The sequence below is a fragment of the Vicugna pacos genome, unplaced genomic scaffold (assembly GCF_048564905.1).
Source record: "Vicugna pacos unplaced genomic scaffold, VicPac4 scaffold_20, whole genome shotgun sequence".
NCBI classification, from domain to species: Eukaryota; Metazoa; Chordata; class Mammalia; order Artiodactyla; family Camelidae; genus Vicugna; species Vicugna pacos.
In genome coordinates, this window is record NW_027328741.1 from 62,717,276 (window position 1) to 62,741,184 (window position 23,909).

General features: G+C 42.8%; 1 long non-coding RNA gene across 1 annotated transcript; it reads right to left on the reverse strand.

Annotated features, from left to right (window-relative positions):
- Positions 1 to 124: 124 nt before the first annotated feature.
- LOC140693876 (uncharacterized) lies at positions 125 to 22,919 on the reverse strand. Its single transcript, XR_012069582.1, has 4 exons — positions 22,786 to 22,919; positions 3,607 to 3,666; positions 1,634 to 1,706; positions 125 to 257 (listed from the first exon to the last, which is right to left on the reverse strand). It is a non-coding gene; the product is annotated as an uncharacterized lncRNA (long non-coding RNA).
- Between the last annotated feature and the right edge of the window lie 990 nt (positions 22,920 to 23,909).

A 23,909-nucleotide genomic window follows, 5' to 3' on the forward strand; every position in this document is an offset into this window, starting at 1 on the left:
ATGGGAGACACGAAGAGAAGCTGGCCGAAAAGCTGGCTGCACGGATTGAGGAGAGATGCGAACACATGGATGAGAGATGTTCTGCTACAAAGGAGAATACTGGCCTGGAGACAGCTGTAGAGTATTCCAGGCTCAAAAGACATTCATGAGACGTATTGAACCTCGCTGATACTGGCAGAAACATACGGAGTGCCAACGTGGACTTGAGGAAGTTCCTCAATTCCCTGCTCCAAGAACGGGTCCAAGATCCCTGACGTCTAAAAGAGAAGAGATGGCAGAGGTGATCAAAATGCTCATGTTCTTGGAAGAGTTCTTGAGAATCCACACGTCCCAAGGGGCATTTCCAAGCCATTCAGACCAAAGTGCACCAAGCCCAGGTAAGCCTTTTCCCTGGTATGCGCCAAGCTATCAAGTAAAGCTCTTCCCTCACCTCCACTCAGGCATCCATTTTGAAGGATCAGTACCTGAGCTGCAATGAAGCCAGTACAAGAAGGGCATGCCCCTCCTCGAATCAGAGTTCCCCCAGCTTCACACTCTGTGAACAACAGTGAACTCTTTAAAGTTCAAATAGTCTCGACTGAAATAGATAGGAATTGAATACTTAGCTCACACAAAGAAACGATGGACTTCCGCTAGATTCAGCAAATGCTGGGTTTGTGTCTTCTCTGGGGTGAAGGGAGTGTGGTAAGTGAGGGGAATCTTTGACTGAACTTGAATATGTATCAGGCCTCAGTCTTTCAAGACAGTATAGGTAAATACTATAAGTCAGATAGTGAACTGAACTGTAAAAGTCGCCAATGACATTAAAGACACAGCTTATGTGGACCGTCTTTCACTTGAGTCAAGCCCCCGGGGGCACTATATCATGGGGGTGCAGACTCGGCTGCGTTAAATTGCTTTACCCAACATGATCGGATGATTAAGCGTTCTCATCACTGATAGAAGAACACCTGGTTCTCAATAGCCTAGCATAGTTGCAGCACGGTTCTCAAAGCTACAATGCCTCTAGGTGCTTTTGGATTCAAGCCTAAATGTATATATTTGGTTTGTTTTCTCTTGTATTTTCCTAGAGAGGGATGTTACCCCTTGAAATGCCAACATTGGCCAGTAGGTGTCATTGGGAGTAAAGGGCACCACATGCACAAGTGAATCCAAGGTTGGGGGTTATTTCATGTTTCCAATAGCTATTTCATGGTTCCTGTTGGTTTCGGAGGCTTCAACAGGAAAGAGTTGACATAACCCCTTTTACAGTTTGGACTGCTACTTTGCATTCTATCTGTCTATGTTTTCCTTAGAGCTGACAAAATGTTACCGAAATTGACAAGTCTGGCTTCTAGGTCGATTTAGTATGTTTCAAAAACTAACTTCATTTTCGTACAGCTCCCAAAACATGGAAATCAATTCTATTAAACTTTTTAAAGACTGCAAATGAGATATCAACACAATGTCAAAACTGGAGTCTTTGGACAATCCCTCCCACCACGGCTGTATAGAAACCAAGAGGTAAACAAAAATCACATATCTGGGAAGTGTATCTGGAAAGTGTTGATTCATCGATGCCCAGTTGGCAGAGAAGCAGTGCAAACTGCGCTCACTCGCTCCCATGTACACAGCAATGGAAACATCCACTCACCCAGCCCTTGGCATAGGACACTTGCCGAAGAGAGGTCTGTTACTTCCAAAGACAGGATGAGGCCTCAGAACACCTGGAAGCAGGAGAAGGCAAAGCAGGGAATGGAAACCAGTGCAGGGTCTGACCCCTGGTGATGGAGCAGCAAAGTTGAAACTCTGTTGAACTTGGACGCACACTCTCAAGCAGACAGGAGACATGGGATTGAAGGTGATGCGCTGAGTGTTAGAAGAGTGCACAGCAGATGCTTGGCTGACAGAACTCAAAGAAACCAGCGCAAAATATCCCCACACTTGATTCTGAGACCAAGATCTGAGCTTCCAAATTTGAGGTAGCAGAGTCAGCGGTCAGGGAGGGATAGGGCTACGGATGATGGCACACGCTGTGTCTCAGGGACCTGGAGTGCGTTGTGGGATGTGGTGGGTCCTATCAAGAGAGCAAACCGACCTGTGACCCCAATGAGAAAGCAACCACACTGGCGCGCGAGGTTGAGATTATCGATATGTCCCATGGCCACACCCAGTGCATCTGCAAGACCAGGGAACAATTTGGCATTTTGCCAATAGAGCACGTGTGGGGCTGAATCAGAGATATCGTGCATTTGGTCTGAAGGATCCAGGGGGCCTTGGTTTTGATATCAGAATGAAAAGCCTTAGGATCTGCTACATTCATAACCTGGGCTGGGATTATGGTTTGGTTTGAGGCACAGGATGCACAACAGCTCTGTGGTTGTCTTCGTGCACCTGTGCCACAAGAATGAGAGGACAAGGAAGAGTGGTCCAAGTCCACAGCATGAGAAGTTGAAGCATTTCCTTCAGCATTATCTCCAGAATGAAGCTGCTACATTTTGGATGGCACGGTACGGCACCGAGGACACCAAGGTCGGTCTGCGGGATCATTCCAGCAGGCCCTGATGTGTGACATCCATGGATGTGCTTCCACTGGTGTTTCAGTAGACAGAGAAGCTCTGGGAAGCACTGGTTTCATTGGGACATTCCCGTGGCACTGCAAAGCACAAGCGCACTCTCAGTTTGCTGTTTAGGAAACACTCCAAAGTGACATAGAGAAGAATGCAGAGCTGAGAACTTTTTGAAGCTTCATTTCCACAAGAGAAAGTGTCCTGCGCACGTTCAGAATTGTGAGATAAGCGTAATCAAAATGAGGTTATGCTAATCGAAATAGTACGGGTTGTTCATCACAGCAAAGGCAACACCAGCAATTGGAGATATACCAGACAACACACACAGGAACAGGACATGGCATCAGTGTCTAGGAGAAATTGTCCTCACAGTAATCCCATGGAATTGCATAGAGCCAAGGGTCTAAACTTTTCACTTAACAAAGCCCTTGAAGTCTACATTAGATGCCTGATATTACTTGACCAGTTGAAATGTAGAAGTACAGTAAAAGAAACAGGAAGTACCATTTTCAGTTCCATAGGGATTGAAGGCCCAAAAGATAAGCTTTCAAACAACTAGACTGCAAAATGCTACCAGGGCTAGTATTGAAAACGGAGATGAGGGAAACACTGAAGCACAACCGTGTCTCAGAAACACAAAATCAGAATACCAGAAATGTGGAAGATAAAGTCTAAAGACGAGCCAAATTATATCAGAAATCTCAATGGATGGGATAATATCAGGGTTAAATTCAGTCCTAAGTTGACTAGATAATGCAGAGGGACACGTGAATGAATGTGAATACAGGGGAACAGAAATCCCTAAGTCAGAAGCAGACATAGATAAGCAAGTTGAATACAATGAAAACATTGCTGTTGAGTCCTGGGTTAAGTAAAGCATGTAAGACTAGGATTCATAAGAGTCCCAGATGGAAAAGCAAGAGGTAAAAAAAAAAAATTCTGAAAAGATATCTGTAGATAAATTTGACTGAACCTTCCTGAAAACCAAGATAGAATCATGTATATGAATTCAGGAAGTACACAGCATCCAACGGAATTGAAATCCCAATAGACTTACCAGCAGCCAGATGATTCTAATCAACAAAGTTCATGAGCATCCATGTGATTTAAAATGCACCTGGAGGAAAAAAAATGAAAAAAATGCACTTTGAGGAAAGCAACATAATCACAAGGGAACCTCCAGAGCGCTTTCAGCTTGTATCTCAGCAGTAATATTTCAGGAAAGGGAGAAGTGCCAGGATTTAGACCATATCCTGAATGGGAAAATGCTGCCATCTAGGGTAGCCTATGCCACATGACCGCCATTTTTAATAACGGCAAAGCTAGAGAATTCCACAGACCGGCACATCTTAAAAGAATTCAGCAGTTCAAAACTTATCCTAAAAGAATGATTGAGAATTCTTCGCTGATTAGAAAAGCAGCAAGATGAAATGGAAAGAAGAAGACTATTATTGGAAATGCAAGAGGAGCATGAGTTGCAGAGAATAAACAAGAAGAAAGCAAGAGGACATCAAAACCCTATATATGGGAGAGTGAAGCAGGAAATCATAGATGATTGTAAGCACTATCTTAAGTGAATCTGCTTATATGACTCTCTTAAGTGAACGGAGTGATGCATGGCCTAATGTGTTTGCAAAACAAACAAGAAGCAAACAAACAAACAATCAAACAAACAAACAAGCACCAAAAGGGCACGGTTGGCTGACATAAAACAATGGAACCATGAATATTCTCAAGAAAGTACTCAAGGTGATGTCAAGAATCATTCAGCACTCATCGACCCAATATCACAGCTTGCATGTACTCAACACACTTGTATTCAGAAAACAGATGCGTGCATTAATATTCATAAATATTGATTCATAAGAGCATATCGTGACCTAATTCAAATGCCTATTTGGAATAAAATGGATTTATAGTCCGTGATATAAATTTGCAAGTCTCCCAACAGATTGAATGTATGCCATATTATACCCTACGTAGAGAAGAAATGGCATAAGCCTATAACAAAGACAAGTAGCTCTGCAAAAGTGTTCTAAGGGCAAAAGAGACACACAGTAAATTGCACATTGGGATTGGTTTCATTTGTAGGAATTTCAGCCCCCATGAAATAAATGGATCCATGTCCTGAGAGTGCGGGTGTTTCAGCAGAAATCAGGCGACGCATATGTATTCCGGGTGTACGGATATTATAGGAACATAAGTCTCCTTTAGTGGGTCTCTGTGTACTGTGAACTGTTAGAAAGTTTATAGACGTGTGAAATCATCAACTATAATTGGACACACTTCCCTCCGTTTGTACTGTGCGTACAGATCTGAATAAAAGGAAAGAGGGAAGAGAAAAGCCCATGGGACGCTAGTGGATAGAATCACATTTACCTTTAGAACCTCTTGTCTCATACAGCCCCTCCCCCAACACTGACAAGTTGCAGCCACCTTTGGGGATGGCAGTTGCCGGTTTAATTCCAGGTGGAATGTTCGTTTGTTCCATGAGGTTTGCTGTGGCCTGTGGATCCATGGAAACTGGGCAGAGCCCTGTGGGTGGATCAGTGTGATGGATGGGCTGTCGCCCTCTTTGGAGCTTGGCTTAGGTCTCTTTTTTGGGAAGCTGTGTAAGTTCGAGATCCTGCTGCTGCCCAATGGCCTGTGTTCACGGGTCAGTTTCCAGAACCTTAAAGAGCAGACAGTGGAAGAAATGTGTGTCATCAGCTCACTGGTTAGTCTCGGAGGTACTTTCAGATTTGCCCAATCATTTAGAATTTGACTTTATAGGAGACAGGAAGAGAATCTGTCAGAAAAGCTGGCTGCATGGATTGAGGAGAGATGCGAACACATTGATGAGAGTTGTTCTGCTACAATGAAGAATACTGGCATGGAGACAGCTGTAGAGAATACCAAGCTTGGAAGACATTCATTGACATATTGAGCCTCGTTGATACTGTCAATTACATGTGGAATCTGAACGTGCACTTGAGGAAGTTACTGAATTCTCTGCTCCAAGTACGGGTCCAAGATTTCTTCCGTCCAAAACAGAAGAGAAGGTAGAAATGATAGAAGCTCTCATGTTCTTGGAAGATGTCTTGAAATTCCAAACTTCCCACGGGGCATTTATAAACCACTCAGACGACCAAGCACCAAGCCCTGGTAAGCCTTTTCCCAGGGTTGGGCCTTGCTCTGAAGCACTTGCTTTTCCCTCCCCTTCACTCAGTTATCCATTTCAGAGAATCAGCCCTTGAACTGCATTGAAGCCAGTAGGAGCACAGGAAGACCCTCCTAGATTCAGAGTTCCTCCACCTTCACATTTTGTGCACAACAGTGAACTCCTCCATGGTCAACTACTCTGGACTAAAATAGGTTGGTTTGAATTCTTAGTTCACACTGTGAAATGATGACCTTCCCCCAGATTCAGATCATGCTGGGGTTATATCTACTTTGGTGTGAAGGGTGTTTTGTAAGTGAGTGGATTCTTTGCCTGAATTTGAATATTTATTTATCCTCAGTTTTTCAAAACAGTATTTGTAACTATTATAATTCTGTTATTGAAATGAAGTGTAATTGTTGACATAGATATGAAGTGACACATTTTTTGTGGACCATCTTTTCCCTTCAGTCAAGTACCGGGTGCAGGATATAATGTGGTTGCCATATTTGTCGGGTTTAATTGTGTTTCTCAACATAATTGGACGATTAAACATACTCATCTTTCATAGAAGAGCACATGATTCTCAATAGCCTAGCAGAAGTGCAGCAGTGTTCTCATATCTATAATGTCTCTAAGTGCTATTGAAACCAAGCCTATATAAAAATACATTGTTTGGGTTTCTTTGTGCTTTCCTAAATAGTAATGTTGCCCCTTGAATCGCCAACATTGACCAGTATGTGCCATTATTAGGAAAGGGCACCACATGAACAATGGAAACCCATGGTTGTGGTTGTTAATGATTCTAAGATTTATTTCATTGTTTTTCTTAGTGTTGGAAGCACCAAGAGAAAAGTGTTGACCTGCCTCCTTCATGAATTTTGGCTGCTAACTAATATTTTCTGTGTATTTTTCTTATTTGGGTATTTCAAGCTGATACCTAAATATGGCAACTCTGTCTTGTAGTTAGATTTAGTATATTTCTAAAACTATCTTTATTTTGATACACTTCCCATAGTATGTAATTCAATTCTGTTAACTATTTGAAAGTCTGCAATGGAGGTATGTACACATTGTCAGACTTGGAATCTTCGAACACATCCTTCCACAATTGATATAGAGAAAAATAGCTAAACAAGGATCAAGTGTCTGTGAGTTATGTCTAAATTGTGTTAATTTATCCATGCCAAACTGGCAGAGTACCAGTGCAAACTTCGCTCACTCTCTCCCATGTATACAGCAAGATAAACATCCACTCTCCCGGCCCTTGGCTCAGGATCCCTGCTGAATAATGGCCAAACATCTCTTACTTCAAAAGTCAGAAAGAATTCTCACATAACCTGGAAAGAGTAGAAGGCAAAGTAGAGAATGGAAATCAGTGCAGGACCTGAACTTGGGGGAAGGAGCACTAAAGGCGAAACTGTGTTTTACTGGGATGCACACTCTAAAGTGGACAGGTCATTTAAGATGGAAGACGATGCGCTGAGGGTTAAAAGAGTGCATAGTGGACGTTTGATTGACATAACTGAAAGCAATAATCACAAAATTTCTCTGCAATTGATTCCCAGACCAAGACTGCATCTGCCAGTTTTGAGCTAGGAGTGCCTGTGGAATCTGTGTTAGGGGTGTGGCTGATGTCACAAATTTATTCCCAGGGGTTTGGAGATTGTTTTGGGCTGTGGTTGGTACTATCTAGAGAACAGATCTGCCTGGGTCCTCTCTTAATATTAAATCTGCTGGCATATGTGTTGTGGATTAGCTTAGTAACCCAGGGCCTTAGTCACAGCCTTTTCACATCCACAGTATAATTGCTCATTTTCTCCATAAAGGAGAAATGGTCTCAATCAGAGCCATCTTTATCTGGTTTCTAGAATCCAGGGCAATTTCGTGTTGAAATAAGATTCTATAGCCAAAAGATCTGCAACTTTCATAGGCAGGATTGAAATTTCTTATTGTCCAAAGCAGAGGTTTTTGAAATGTTCCATGCTTGCCTTTGAGTTCCCATGCCTTATTGACAAGAGTTCTTGGAGCAGAGATCTGCTGAAAAATAGGAGAATGTGAAGCTTTTCCATCAACCTTGCCTACCACATGCTAATGCAACTATAGTTGTGGTGCTGACCCAGTACTACACTTAGGACCCAATTGTGGCACTGCAGGATTGTTTCAGCAGTTTCTAATGTGTGACATCATTAGATTTGTTTCCACTTTTGTCTTTGTTTGCAGAGAACCTGAGGGAACCCATTATAAAATTTTGACTTTTCCGTGGCAACAGTAAGGACGAATGCACTTTCATGAGTGTATATTGGAACAATTCCCTTTCCACATATCCAGCCTGCAGCCCAGAAATCATTTGGAAACCTCTATTCCAGTAAAAATTAGTAGTTCCAGCACTGTCAGAGCTATGATAAACATTTAACCAAAATGACACTCTGCTAACTTTACTAGAATAGGTTATATTCACCACAACAAAAACCACGGTAGCAATCATAGATATAACAGGCAACGGACACAGAAGGAATGCATGGCATCATTACATACCAAAAACAATCCTCACAGCATTAAAACTAAATGTGCACAGAAATGATTTCACTTACAAAAGCCGTTCAAGTCTATAATAGATAACTGATAATCCTTAACCCATAGCGATAGAGAGATATAATAAAGTTAAAAGAACTATTCCAAATTTTCAAAAGACAGGAGTCTCCTGAAAGAACATCCAATGTATTAGACCCCCAAAATTTACTAGAACATGACTTGAAAAGGGAGGACATAAAAACACTGAAGGAAATCTTGAGTCTATGAATACAAATGCAGGCTAGTATAAATGGAAAGAGAAACACTTTAGATGAGCCAAATATAATCAGAAAACTCAATGGTGAGAATAGCTAAGCTAAAGACAGTCCAAATCGGACTAGATAATGCACAGGAACAAATAAATGACTTAGAAAACAGGATAACCGCAATCACTCAGTCAGAACACGACATAGAAAAGCAAGTGAAAACCAATGCAAGCAATGCAACTGAAACCTGGGATAAGAGAAAACATACCAGTGTATGACTCATAGGGATCCCACATGGAAAAGAATAAAGACAAATGGTTTGAAAAGGTATTTGAAGAAATCAGACTGAAATTTTCTTAAACCAAAGATAGAACCGGCTATCTCAACACAGCAAGCACAGAGCGTCCAAGCATAATGAACCCCAGTAGGCCTACGACAATATATATTCTAATTTAAATGGCAAAAATTGATAATAAGGAAATGATTCTAAATGCACCAAAATAGAAACAAGTGCATTGCAAGAGAACTTTTTAATGTCTTCAGCTGACTTCTCAACAGATAGATTGGTAATTTTTTCTTCCCTCTTTCCTTTTGTGTTGATCTCTATTCCAAGAACTGATGAAAGGCAGAGTCCTTCAGTCTAAACAAGATGAGTTGGCAGAGATTCTAAAAGTGTTCAAGTTCTTGGAAGAGGTCATCAGAATCAACACATCTCAAGGGGCTTTTTCAGACAATACAAGAGACAATGCACTACGCCCTGTTTATCCTTTTCCCAGGAGTGGGCCAATGTATTAAGACTTGCTGTTCCTTCACACTCAACCAGCCATGCAGGTATACCCTCAGTCTGCTACTGCAGGAGAATTAGAGCCAGGTCCAATTTTACCAATACTGTAGGGAGAACCTGAACCTGCTACTGCAGGAGACACAGCACTGTGTCCCATTTCACCAATCTTTCAAGGAGACCCTAAGCCTACTCCTGCAGGAGACTCAGAGCCGAATCACATTCCACCAGCTTTGTAGGAAGACCATCATGCCTTCACTTGCAATGGATCCAGGAATGTGTCCAATTACACTAGCCTTGTAGGGAGACCTTGAGCCTGTTCCTGCAGGAGAAACAGATCTCTGTCATATTCCACCATCCCTCCAGGAAGATGCAGGGCCTCCTCCTGCAGGAGACTCAGGAATTGGTCCAATTTCACCAGTCCTGCAGGAAGACTCTGAGCCAATTCCTGCAGGAGACCCAGGAATGGGTCCCATTCCATCAATCATGCACTAAGACCTTGAATTGGGTCCAATTCCACTAGCCTTGCTGGGTGACCCACAAGCCTGATCCTGCAGGAAAATTAGAGATACGTCATATTCCAGAAGCCCTGCAGGAAGACTGAAAGCCTGCTTCTGCAGGAGACCCAGGAATAGGTCCAAATACACCAGCCTTGCTGGGAGAGCACAAACCTGATCCTGCAGGTGATACACAGTGAGGTACAATTCCAACAGCCCTGCAGGGATATCCTGAGGCCACTTTGGCAGGAAACACATGACTGGGTCACATTCCAATACCCCAGAAGGGAGACCGTGAGCCTGCTACTCCAGGAAACCCAGAACTTCGTCCCATTCCACCAAACCTGCAGTCCAACACTAAGACTGCATCTGCAGAAAACACAGTGCGGGTCACATAACACCAGCCCTGTAGTGAGACTACAAACCTACTCCTGGGGGAGACCAAGCCATTCACAGAGAATATGAGCCAGCTCCTGCAGAAGAACAAGAGTTGTGTGACATTCTACCAGCTCTGCAGGTAATCCATAGGCTTGCTCCTGCAGGAGACAGACATCCCAGTCCAATTCCATCAGCCTCTCCAGGGAGAACCCCAGCCTCCTCCTGCAGGAGAGCAGGAGAGCCAGAACTAGATCCCATTCCACCAACCCTGCATGGAAACACTGAGCTTGCTCCTGCAGCATACCCACAGCCAAGTCATATTCCACAAACCCTGCAGGGAGACACTGAGCCTGCAGTTGTAAGAGACCTAGGACTGGGACCAATTCCAACAGCTCTCCAGGGAATCCCTCACCTGCTCCCATAGGAGACTAAGAGCCATCAGTTCTGGTGGGGTCCTTGAGCCTGCATCTGCCAAAGAACCACAGTGTGGAGTCATATTCCACCAGCCCTGCAAAGAGAACAGAACCTGCTACTGCAGGATACACAGGACTAGGTCCCATTCCACCAACCTTGCAGGGATACCCTGAGCCTTGGACCAAGGAATGGGACAAATTCTGCTAACCTTCTAGGGAGACCATGAGCTTCTCCTGCAAGAGAACCAGAGATGGGTCATATTACAGTATTCTTCCAGGAAGACCCAAGGCCTGCTCCTGCAGGAGATGCAAGAACAGGCCCAATTCCACCAGCCTGAAGGCAGAGTCCAAATCTGTTCTGGCAGGTGACCTAGAGAAGGGGCCCATTCCACCAGCCCTACAGGGAGACTCTGAGCCTACTACTACAGGAGACTCAGGAATGGGTCCCACTAAACCAACCCTGAAGGGAGACACAGAATCTACACTTGCAGGAACCACAGAGCCAGGACAAATTTCATCAGCCCTGTAGTGACCCCTGAGCTGGGTCCAATTACACTATCCTTGCAAGGAGACTCTGTGCCTACTCCTGAAGCAGAACCAGTGATGGGTCATGTTCCAACAGCCCTGTAGGAAGACCTGGAGCTACTTCTGCAGAAGACTCAGGACAGGGTCTGATTCCACCATCCCAGCAGTGAGAAAACTAGCCTGCTCCTGCAAGTGACCAAGGTCTGAGTCATATTCAACTAGCCATGCAGGAAGAACATAAGCCTGCTGTTGCAGGAAACTCAGAACCATGTGCCATTCCAGCAACACTGCAAGGAGACTCTGAGCCTGCCCCTGCAGGAAACAGAAACCCAGTCACATTCCACAAGCCCTGCAGGGATACCAGAGCCTGCACATGCAGGAGACCCAGGCCTGGGCCAATTCTACCAACCCTGTGGAAAGACCCTGAATCAGCTCTAGCATTAGACTAAGAGCCATGTCACATTCCACCAGCCCTACAGGTAATTTATCAGCCTGCAACCTACACCTTCAAAAGACCCAAGAATTGGACCAATTCCAATGGCACTGCAGGGAGACCATGAGCCATGTCCAATTCCACTAGCCCTGCAGGAAGGCCCCGAGCCTACTCCTGCAGGAGAACCTGAGATTGGTCATGTTGCAAGATGAGCCTGCTCCTGCAGAATACCCAGCACTATGTCCCATCCACCAGCCCTGCAGGGAAACCCTGAGACTGTCCCTTCAGGAGAACCACAACAGAGTCACATTTCACTAGCAATGCAGGGAGACTTAGAGCCTACACCTTCAAGACACCCAAGAATTGGAACAACTCCAGCAGCACTGCAGGGACACCATTAGCCAGGTCCAGTTCCTCTAGCCCTGCATGTAGACCCTGAGCATGCTCCTGTAGGAGACCCAGCACTGGGTCTCATTCCACAAGGCTTGCAGGGAGAAACTCTGCCTGTTTCTGCAAGAGACAAACAGCTGAGTCACATTTCACCAGCCCTGAAGGGAGACCCCAGTCCTGCACCTGCAAAGGACCTAAGACTGGAACAAAATCGACTAGCCCTGTAGGGGGACCCTGAGCCTGCTTCTGAAAGAGAATCAGAGATGGGTCATATTCCACCAACCCAGCAGGGACAGTCCAAGCCTGCTCCTGCAGGAGATATAGAGCAGGGTGAAATTGCAAAACCTTGCAGGGACACCCTGAATCTGCTGCTGCAGGAGAAAAATGATGGGGTCTCATTCCACAAGCCTTACAAGGATACCCTGAGCCTGGTCTTGCATGAGATCCTGATCTGGCTCCTGCAGGAGACCCAGGACTGGGTCCCATTCCAACAACCCTGCTGGGGAACCCGAGCCTGCACCTGCAAAACACACAGAACCGTGTCACATCCCACCAGCTCTGCAGACTGTAAGACTAGCCCTACAGGAGACCTAGAGCCAAGTTACATTACCAGTCCTGCAGGGAGACCCTGAGCCTGATCTTGTAGCTCCCCCTGAACCTACACACATACTTCTATGAGACCCAGAGCCATTTCAGGCATCACCACCCTTACGGGCTGAGATGTCTCTGCAACCACCAACACTGTCATCTAATTCTAAGAATCAACCCACTCCCAGACCTGAACTTTACTTCCCTTCTCCTGGCATCATTTTTGTTTGTTTTTTCTGTCATTTCCTTGTTTTCTTTCATGTCATTTAGAGTACCATCTATTTTTATGTTTTAAGTTTACCATAATAAAATTTAGATGTTTTTCCATTTTAAATTGTGCAATTCAGGAGCATTAAGTGCATTCACAATGCTGTGTAACCATCGTCACTGTCTAGTTTCAGACTGTTTCTTTCCTCAAAATAAAACCCCGTATCCAAAGCACACATTCTCTTTTATCCCTCCCCCAACCCCTGACAAGCCCTAATCCTCTTTCTCTCTGTGTGTCTTTCCCTACACTGGATGTTCCCTATCAATGAAATCATACAAAAGGTGGCTGTTTGTGTCTGCTCTCATATTTTAACAAGGGATTGGTGTTTTTTTCTTTACTTGAAGTAGCATTATGGTTATTTCAAAGGGAAATCCAGGTGGATTAAATATGAGATATACAAAATGAATATTTTTAGTAACTATGTGCATAATCTCGAGATAGGCACTGCTATTCTATGTGTGAAACCAGAGCCAGGAGGGAGATGCTTAGCTCTTCCTGTGGCAAAACATAACCTAACAAAATAAAAAAAAAATAATAATCAAAATCCATGAAAGACAAACCATAACATGGAAAAATCATTTTTCATAACCTAAAGTCAGAGAAAGGTTTCACATCCCTGTGGTCCAAAAATATCTTGAAACACTGTGTTCTAAACAGAAACAGAACAAACACATGCAATTCCAACAAGTGGCAATGCAGGTGGCCAGTGTATATTAGAGATGCTCGACCTCTCAAGTGAGGATGCACGAAGATGTCCACACTTCGGAGACAGCATTGGTCAACATCACACTGGCAGGCCTTTAGCCTGGAGACAACCAGCTCTAGTGACAACATGAGGAGGCAGAGGCCACAGTAGATCCCCTGGAGGGAAGAGTGAGCAGACTCTCCTCTCTGGGAGAACAGTATGCAGAATGCATCACAGTTCCACAAGTGCACCACTTTCTGAGCAGTGCTGATGCTTAGTGTTGATCATACTAAAATTCTTGCACAATTTTTCAAAGATGTCTTTTCAAGGATGCTCATCACAATCCTGGTTAAACTACTAGGGAAATGGAAGCAACACTAATGTTCATGGAGAGGGGGTGGGATTCATCAGTTCTGATTCACATGGAGGAATGATTGTTGTGCAGCTGGAAAAATGAGTGCTAGGTCTTTACCTGATGTCAAGGAAGCCCTCAGTTTGGATGCCTGTTAATCCATCATCTACATCCCAGATGCCATCTCTATAACCACATATGTGTCAAATCATCATAGATGTAAATGAATCTTGTGGTGTGTGAGACACAGAGGCAGAGAGAATGAGAGAGATAGAGACTGAGAGATGTTCACCAAACCATTAATGACGGTCACTTCTGGGAGTGGGATTTGCAAATCTCTGCACTTTTCCTTTAGGCAACATTTCAAGCATTTATAATGTATCTATATTGCTTTACTAATTCTAAGGTATTAAAAGCATATGTTACTTGAGATTCATTCATATTTCATCTATAGAATAAAGTTTATTATTTTTATTTTAAAATATATGTTACAAGTACTATCAGCATTTATGAGAGTAAAATGATAAATTCTAAAGAATTAAGAATCAGATAAAGAACAAAACCTTTTGGTGATTCAGACACAGGCCAGCTAGTTGGCAGTAAATGGCAGGGTGGGACAGGTTTCTCTAGAAGGTTGTGTATGTTCTGAATCAGCATCCAATAGAGGCAAGGAAAAATTACAAGACATGTACGCTGAAAACTACAACAGCTTGTTGAGAGTAATTAAGAAAGAACTAGCCCTATTTTAAAATTTGAAGGAGCCAAAATGGCAGAGTAGACAGACTCACAGCTTGACCTCTCCCACAAATACTCAAAGAATTACATCTACAAAAACATTGATTTGCACAGAAACCTCCTGAACTCTGGTAGAGTGTCTCTTATTTTGAAATACAGGAAGATTCTCACAAAATATGGTAAGGAATAAAAAGAGAAAAGAAAAATTAAGTGCAGGACTGATCCTGCAGGGAAAGAGTAGCATAGGAATAAAGGCACCCTCACACTGGGACACAACCTCTCTAGCTGGGAGATCAGCTAGGAAAGAAGCAGAGCTTCCAAGGTTTGGAGGAGACAGTGGCAACTGCATGGCAGGCAGAACTGGGGAAAACTGACACAGAGGGTCCCTGTGATGACCAGCCCTATACATGAGCTAGAAGGGATGAGCCAGAACAGGCTACTGGAGTCAGTGAAGAGCCCAGGCAGAGGGCTGGGTCACACTGCAGAGAGGCAGCCTCAGGAAACTAGAGGGCAGTGTGAGCTCTGGCTGTGTGTGTGTGTGTGTGGAACAGAAAAGACTGAAACTCTCATAAAAAAGCACCAATTTTGATATAATGGGGGAGGAATGAAACACAGTTGTGCCAAAGTCACTTACTCCACTTGGCTCCATTGCTGGTGTGTTCTCGTGAGAAGAGAAATGGGGCTTGGTGAGAGCCAACACTGCTGAACAAAGGCAGAGCTGAATGTTGACTCCATACCCTGTGCCATTGCAACTTCACAGGCGGGACTGAGATTTGTTTACAGCCCCAGGCAGAGAGGGTGGATTTGCTGTATCTGGTCACTTTGTGGATCCACACCTCTGAGACTTACAGGTAGTGAGTGGAGTTCTTACTCAAGAAGGGTGGCCAGTGAGGGTATTTACAACAGGGTGGTGTATGGTTCCATATGTGAGTGCGGGATTGGGGTTTGAGCTGAACCTGTAGTGGACCACAAATTCATATGTGTGACTGCACACTTGCTAAGGCAGGTCCAAGGGACTGACACTGCTGGATCTGCACTGATGTTTCCTGGGGCTCAGAACCTGAGTGGCACCAGAGTAGGTGGCTGACATTCCCATAGCTAAGGCAGGGATAAAGCCAAAATCAACAAATAGGACTTTGTAAGTCTGCATAACAAGTGACAGGCAACACCACAGAGAGAACTCCCCAGTGAACATCTTCTGCCTATTTTTCTTCACAACTGAAGTGCTCCAACCCTGCCTACTACATGTAAAAGCTCAGAAACGGGTCTAGAAGAAATACATAGAGCCAGAGAAATATAAGTAAAATAAAGAAGCCGAGGAACCACTTTCAATTAAAAGAACAAGACAAATCCCCTGAAAGAACAAGCAGTAAAATAGACTTTGATAGTCTACTAGACTTGAAAAAGGGAATGATCAACTCACTGAAAGAACTAAAAGAGACTATCAATAGAGACAGAAAACTTTAAAATAAAATTTAAACTATAAAGAAGAGCTAGTTAAAAATAGAAAATTCAAATACAGGCAATCAAAAGAAGACTAGATAATGCAGAGGAATGAATAAATGACTTAGGAGACAAGATAAAAGAAATAACCCAAAAAGAACAGCAGACAGAAAAGTCAATAAAAACCAATTAAAGCAAGATAATATAATGTGTGCCAGCCTATGCATAATGGTGAGTCCCAGAAGGAGAAGAAAGAGAAAGGGGGATTGAAAAGTTAGTTAAAGAAATCATGACTGAAAACTTTCCAAACCTTAAGAAGGAAAGAACTATCCAAGTACAGGAGGCACAGAGGGTCCCAAACAAGGAGAAACCAAACACACCTACACCAAGACATATTATAGTTAAAACGGCTAAAGTTAAATAAAATATTCTAAAGGCAGTGAGAGAAAAACAAAGTGTTTGTTACAAGGGAGTCCCATAAGCATTCAGCAGATTTCACTACCTAAAAACTTCTGGCCAGAAGGGAGTGGCAAGATATATTCAAAGTCCTGAATAAGAAAAGGCTGCAAACTAGGTTATTCTATCTAGAAAGACTATCCTTTAGAACAGAAAGAGAGAAAGAATTTCACAGACAAGCAAAAACTAAATGAATTCAGCAGTACTAAATCTATGCTAAAAAAAAAATTTGAAAGTTTTAATCTAAATAAAAAATAAACAGGAAGCTATAGAAATTAAGAAACCATAATTGGAAATGCGATAAATACAGTGAGTTGCAAGGGAAAACATGAGGATATAAATAAGTCAGTAAGTCAATAAAGAAAACAAGAAAGCAAACAAGAAAGAGAGAACAGCAAAATCATAAAAGGTGGAAGAGGAGAGCAAGAGAATATATATTTTTTCTCTTTTTTTTTTCTTTTTTCCCTTTGTCTTCTTTCTTTTTAGGATGCACTTGAGCCCACATGACTATCAACTAAAACCAAACAGATGAAGTAAGGGGTTACCATACTTGAATGACAAGATAACCACAAATCAGAAGTATATAATAGAGTCATAAAACCCAAAAAGAAACCAAGCTAATAGAAAAGGAATTTATCAAACCACAAAAATAAAAATAATTAAAAGAAAGAAACAAATAAATACCAAAATCAACTGGAAAACAAATTTCAAAATGGCAATAAACCCACATCTATAAAATAACTACTATAAATGTCAATGGACTAAATGTTCCAATCAAAAGAAAAAGAGTGAAGGAGGAGGAAAGATGGTGGAGTAAAAAAGATGCTCAGAGCTCACCCTCTCCCACAAATTCACCAAGAGTGACATCCACAGACACACCCACCACCCAGAACACCTGCTGAACTTTGACAGAATATTGGCTTCTTCAAAAGATAAAATTTTCCACAAATCTGTTGGGAGAACAGAAGAAAAGAAGAAAAAGGAAAATAGTTCTGGACCATTGCAATGGGGAGGGAGCTGCAAAGGAGGAATAGCATTAATACACTGGGTCTCCCCAACTCCAATGGCGAGTTCAGCAGGATGGAGATGGAACATCAGAGGTTCAGATCTGTATAGAATAGACTTTGACTGACAGAACTAAGTTAATTGGGCACAAAGGGTCCCAAAGATCCCCAGCCCTAGACACGAACCAGCAGGGGTGGGATGGGACAGGCTGTCTGAGTTGAGCAGAGGACTCGGGCTGACTCTACAAAGGAAACCTTGGGGGACTGCAATGTTCTGTGTGCCATGGCTGGGAGAGTATACAGAACAGCCTTGGTCCCCCATAAAATACAAAAAAAAGGCAAAAAACACTGCTGGTGTGCCCTGGGGGGAAGGGGAGCCATAGCCTTTGTGTCCGCAGACCCACAGTACCATTATTGGAGACTTCTTGGGAGAAGAGAGTCAAGGCTCAGCCATAGCCACCATATTTTCTGGTGCATGGTTCCCAGGTAGAGGAGGGGTCAAAACCCAAATCCCTACCTAGGGGCTCCACAACCTCATAGGTGGGAATGAGATTTGTTTACAGTCCCAAGAAGAAGGGACCATTACACACCGATGCCTCTCTGAGTTGGCTCTTCTAAGACAAATGCACAAGAAGCAGTGTTCTGGAACAGAGCAGGGGTGAGGGCTAGTGCAGCTGTTTCCTCTGAGTCCACCTACAAAGCATGGACCTAATGCGGCAGGGGAGCTACCTGCCAACTACCTTGCACAAGTGTGGTCCTGGGACCAGGCATCTGGTGGGGGGTGCAGACCACCCATTTACTGATGCTGGGACACAGACCAGGGGCACGACTAGATGGCCTCTGGAACCAGCAAGTGGAGTTTTCACAGCAGGATATGGGCAGGAGTGTGACAACCACAGGAAAAAAAGTAGCTCCTGCTCAATAGCCAGGGCAGATTCAGGCCACCAGAACACCAGCCACACCACCAAAAAAGGGGATAACAGGCAAAAGGCGTAGAAGGAAGACTTGGCAACCACCCATAGTTAAAAATAACCTTATGACAAAATTATTAAGAGTGTATATTCTTGGAGAAAGGCCAAGATATTGGAGTAGAAGGATGCTTGTATCTTATCCTCTCCAATAAATTCACCAAGACTGACATTCACAGACACACCCATCCACTCAGGACATCTGCTGAACTTTGATAAAACATTGCCATCTTCAAAAGACAAAATGTGCCACCAATCTGCTAGGAGAAAAGGAAAAAAGAAGGAAGAAAATGCAAAATGGCTTGGGGTTGGTCCTTTGAAGAGGGAGCAGCAAAGGAGGGATAGTGCTGGTTGACTGGGTCTCCCTCTTTCCAACGGAGAGGTCAGCAGGATGGACAGGGAACCTCTGAGGCTCAGATGTGTACAGAACCACCCTTGACTGACAGAATTAAGTTAAATGGGCACAAAGTGTGTCAACAACCCCCAAACCTAGAAGTGAATCAGGGATGGGAAGGGACAGGTTGCTGGATCCAGGCAGACTCTGGTTGACTGTACATAGGTAACCCTGGGGGACTGCAGTGTGCTGTGGAAAACTGCTTGGATTGTATACAGATCAGAACAGCCTGGGCCTCCCATAAAATAAGAAAAAAATAAAGCAAAGCAATATTGCTGGCTTGCCTGGGGGAAGGGGTGTTTCGTCCTTTGTTTCTGCTGACTCACGGCAACATAACTGGTGATTTTTCAGAATAAGAGAGATGAGGCTCAGCCACAGCCATCATACCCACCCAGGCAGACATGGGGTTGAAACCTGAATATGTACCTGGAAGTTCTGCAACCTCATAGGTGGGACTGAGACTTGTTTACATCCCCAGACATATAGGACGTTTCTGTCCTGGTGCCTCTATGAACTCACACCTCTAAGACAAATGAACAAGGAGCAAAGTTCTGGCAAAGAGCAGGGATTAGGGCTGGTGTGGCCATTTGCCTCAAGCCCACCCACAGAGTGTGGAACAGATGTGGTGTGGGGAGTAGCACTGAATATGGGAGCAACCGACCCAACTACTGTGGAGGACTGCTGCACCTGGACACGGCATTGGGAAGGGACACAACCTGTCCACCTACCATGCAGGAGTGCAGCACCAAGATGCAGCACTGTGAGGAGAAGTGACATGTCTACCTACAGGCACTGGGAGCAGCACAGACCAAGGGTGTGACCAGAGGGTCTCTGGAAACAACGAGCTGAGTTCATGAAGCTAGGCAAGGGCAGGAGCTTTGACAACAACAAAACAAAGAGGAGTCCCCATTCAATAGCCAGGGTAGGCTCTGGTTAACAGGTTAATGGCCACATCATTAACCAAAGGGATAACAGACAAAAGGCACAGAAGTAAGACTTGGTAACCACACATGTTTAAGAAGGACCTCTTGATAAAATTACTAAGGGCACACAATCTCCAAGGGAACATACTCTTTCCTTTTTCTGTTCCATTTTCTTTTACTTTTTAAATGTTACTTCTTAAATAATTTTTATATTTCTATTTTAATCCCTTTTAAAATTTTCTTTTAAAATACTTTTATTATTATCTTACAATTTGTCCAATTTCAGTTTTATCCTTGTTTTGTTCTTCTGTTGTGATTATACTCTGTTCTCAAATATTTTTTCTTCCTTTAATATTTTAAAAATTCATCCCAACTCAATTGTTATCTTGTTTCAATATGTTCTTCTGTTATTGATTATACTGCTTTTAAAACTAATTTCTTTGTGCTTAGTTTTATTTCTGCATCCACTTTATATAAATAAATAAACTCTTAAAAGACCACAGTAGATAATTGATACTCCATAAGCCCTAGTGCCAGAGAGATATAAGCAAGATAAAAAAGCAGAGCAACCTGTCTCAATTAAAAGAACAAGATAAACCCCCTGAAAGAGCAATCAATGAAATAGACATTGATAGTCTACTAGATGATTTCAAATAAGGAGTGATCAAAGTACTGAAGAAACTAAAAGAGATTGTGTATAGAGACAGAGAATATGTCAAATAACGAAACTGAAACTCTAAAGAGGAGCCAGTGAAAATTGGAAAACTCATTTGCTGAGAGGAGAGTTGAGGTAAAGGCTATAAAATGTAGGCTGGATAATTGAGAGGAATGAATATGTGACTTAGAAGACAGGACAACAAAACAGCTGAAAGACAACAAATAAAAACCAATGAAAGCAATATACGGGACCTTTGGAATAACATAAAGCATGCAAACCTACTCATAATGGGGGTCCCAGAAGGAGAAGAAAGAACAAAGGAGATTGAAGAGATATTTGAAGAAATCATGACTGAAAACTTCCCAAACCTAAAGAAGGAATCAGATATCCAAGTACAGGAAACACAGAGCGTCCCAAACAAGGAGGACCCAAACAGACCCACACCAAGACATATTACAATCAGGATGACCAGGGTTGAGAATGGGAAATGATTCTAAAGGGAGAAAGAGAAAAACAAAGAATGAGATACAAGGGAACCCCCATAAGATTTTCAGCTGATTTCTCTACAAAAACAGTACAGGCCAGAAGGGAGAAGCAAGGTGTATTCAAAGTCCTGAATGAAAAAATGATGCAGCCTAGGATACTTTATCCAGCAAGGGTATCCTTTAGAATAGAAGGAGAGATAAAGAACTTCACAGAGAAGCAAAAACTAAAAGAAGTTAGCAACACTAAACCTATGCTAAAATAAATATTGAAAGACCTACTCTAAATAGAAAAGAAGCAGGATGCTACAAAAAGGAGAAAACCATAATTGGAAAGGTGATTGCTACAATGAATTACAACAGAATAAACATGAAATCATAAAAGAGGGCATCTAAATCATTAAGCGTGGGAGAGGCGAGCAAGAAAATATGCAGGTTTCTCTCTCTCTTTCTCTCTGTCTCTCTCTCTTTTTTGTTCTTGGTAGGATGGGTTTGAGCTTATATTATTATCTGTTTAAAATAAACAGATATAGTAATGGGTTAATATATGTACAAAGTAGGGTAGCCACAAGCCAAAAAGTTACAATAGAGTCACAAAACTAAAAAGACACCAAGATAATAAAAAGGAAAATTATCAAACCACAAAAAGAAAAAGTAAGGAACAAAGAGGAAATACAAAATGAACTGCAAAACAAAGTTCAAAGTGTGATAAACACATTTCTATTAATAATTACTATAAATGTCAATGGACTAAATGCTTTAATCAAAGGACATAGAGTGCAGAGTGGATAATAAAGCAAGTATCTACAATACGCTGTATACAAGTGACCCACGTTAGGGAGAAGGAAACACATAGATTGAAAGTGAGAGGACTGAAAAAGATATTCCACACAAATGGAAATCACAAGAAAGCAGGAATATCAACAGTGATTTCAAATAAAATAGACTTTAAAACAAAGATTATAAAGAAAGATTAAGAAGGCCATTTTATAATGATTAAAGGAGTCATAGATGAAGATATTACACTCATTAACATATATGAACACAACATAGGAGCACCTAAATATATAACAGACAAAAAGAGAATACTAACAGATAAAAAGGGAAAATTTGATCGGAATACAATCACGGTAGAAGACTTAAACAATCCATTAACATCACTGGACAGATCTTCCATACATAAAATTAATAAGACAACATAGAAATTAAATGATACAATAGAACAATTTGTTTTGGGTAATATTTTCAGAACTTTATATTTCCCTAAAATAGAACATACATTCTTCTCAAGTGCACATACCACATTTTCTAGGATAGGTCATATACTTTGGCACAAAAGAAGCATTAACAATTTGAAGAAGATAGAAAATATTTGAAGCAACTTTTTCTGACCACAATACCATGAAACTAGAAATTAACTACAGAAAAATAAAGGAGAAATAAATGACAGTATGGAGGTTAAACAACATACTACTTTAAAAAAAATGGGTGGATGATGAAATCAAAGAAGCAATAAAAAACACATTGGGACAAATGATGATGAAAACACAATCACACAGAACCTATGGGATCCAGAAAAGGCAGTGCTTAGAGGGAAGTTTATAGCGAGAGAATCAGGTCTACCTCAAAAACGAGGAACAACTGCAATAAACAATCAAACTTATCACCTAAAAGAATTAGAAAAAGAAGAGCAAAAATAACAAAAGTAAGCAGAAGGAAGGAAATAATAAAGATCAGGGAGGAAAAAAATAAAATAGAGATATAAGGAACATTTGAAAAAATCAAGCCAAGAGATGGTTTCTTGAAAGAGTAAACACAATTGACAAAATTATGTTCTATGCTGGAAATTGACACAACAATGCAAACTGACTATAACTCAATAAAATAAAAATTAAAAAATAAATATATTAACAAAAGAAAAAAGAAAAGGTAGTTTCTACTCACCAGACTGGAGGAGGGGACTGCAACCTATGCGGGGTCACACCACATGGGAAAGCCTGGGGTCAGGATCGGAGGAGCAGGGTGCTGTGGACATGATCTGTCACAGGGTTTCTGCAGGAGGGGAGTGTGAGGCATGTGAGCAGGCTGAGGACTGGCCATTTGAGTAAGTTCATGGGCTCTGGAGTGGAGGGGCTCCCCCAAGTGTCTGGACTTGACTCTGGGTGAGTTGGGCAGGTGGACAGTGGCTCAGTGTGAGTCCAAGTCCAGTGGAGGAGGTAGTGAGTTAGATCTAGAAGGACTCCTTCTGGGGTGGGAGGGCCCAAAAGGCAGGCAGGAGGCCAAGTCCAGGTGACTGAGAACAGGGTGTGTCCTGCATAGGGCTGCAGGGCAGATGAAAGCATCCAGTCTACAGAAGGTGGAAACACGGTCCATACAAGGGCTCAGCTCAGATGTCACCTCCTCAGAGGAGCCTTCTCTGCCTGCACAGTCTACAGGGACAGCCTCCTCCACGCACATCTCCCCAGCAGACACCTGCTCCATTTCCTGCATAGCACTCAGGAACTGGGCCCCTGCTCCGTACCAAGCCATGGTTCCGCTGCCCTGAGGAAAAGCTCTCACAGGAGCCATAAAGCCCTGCACGACCTGGGCCCCACCTCTCTGTCTCCTCTGGCACCACTGTCTCCACCTGGCCCTCTTATCCTCCACTCCTGCACTCCTGACTTCCCCCAGCCCTGTGTGGTCTCCAGAGCACATGTCCCTCCTAACATGCTGTGTGTGCTCACTGTGTCTAATCCACTGCATGCCTCCCACCCAGGTCAGTATCCAGCACACAGTAGGGCACAGTAAGTAGAGAATGAATGACTCTTACCATGACTGCTGGGAAGACTTTTGTCTGTGGCCTACAGTGATCACACACCCGTCACACAATTTCTGAGGTCCTACTGTGTGTTGGGTGGGTTCCAGATACCGGGCACAGCAGGTAGTGAAGCAGTCAGTTCTCCATCCTCATGCAGCAGACAGCCTGGTGTGGGACACAGAGAAAATTAAGTAAAATATACACAATGTCCAGAGGTGATATGTTCCATGGAGAAAAATAAGGTCAGGGAGGACATTTGAGCAGATTCCTG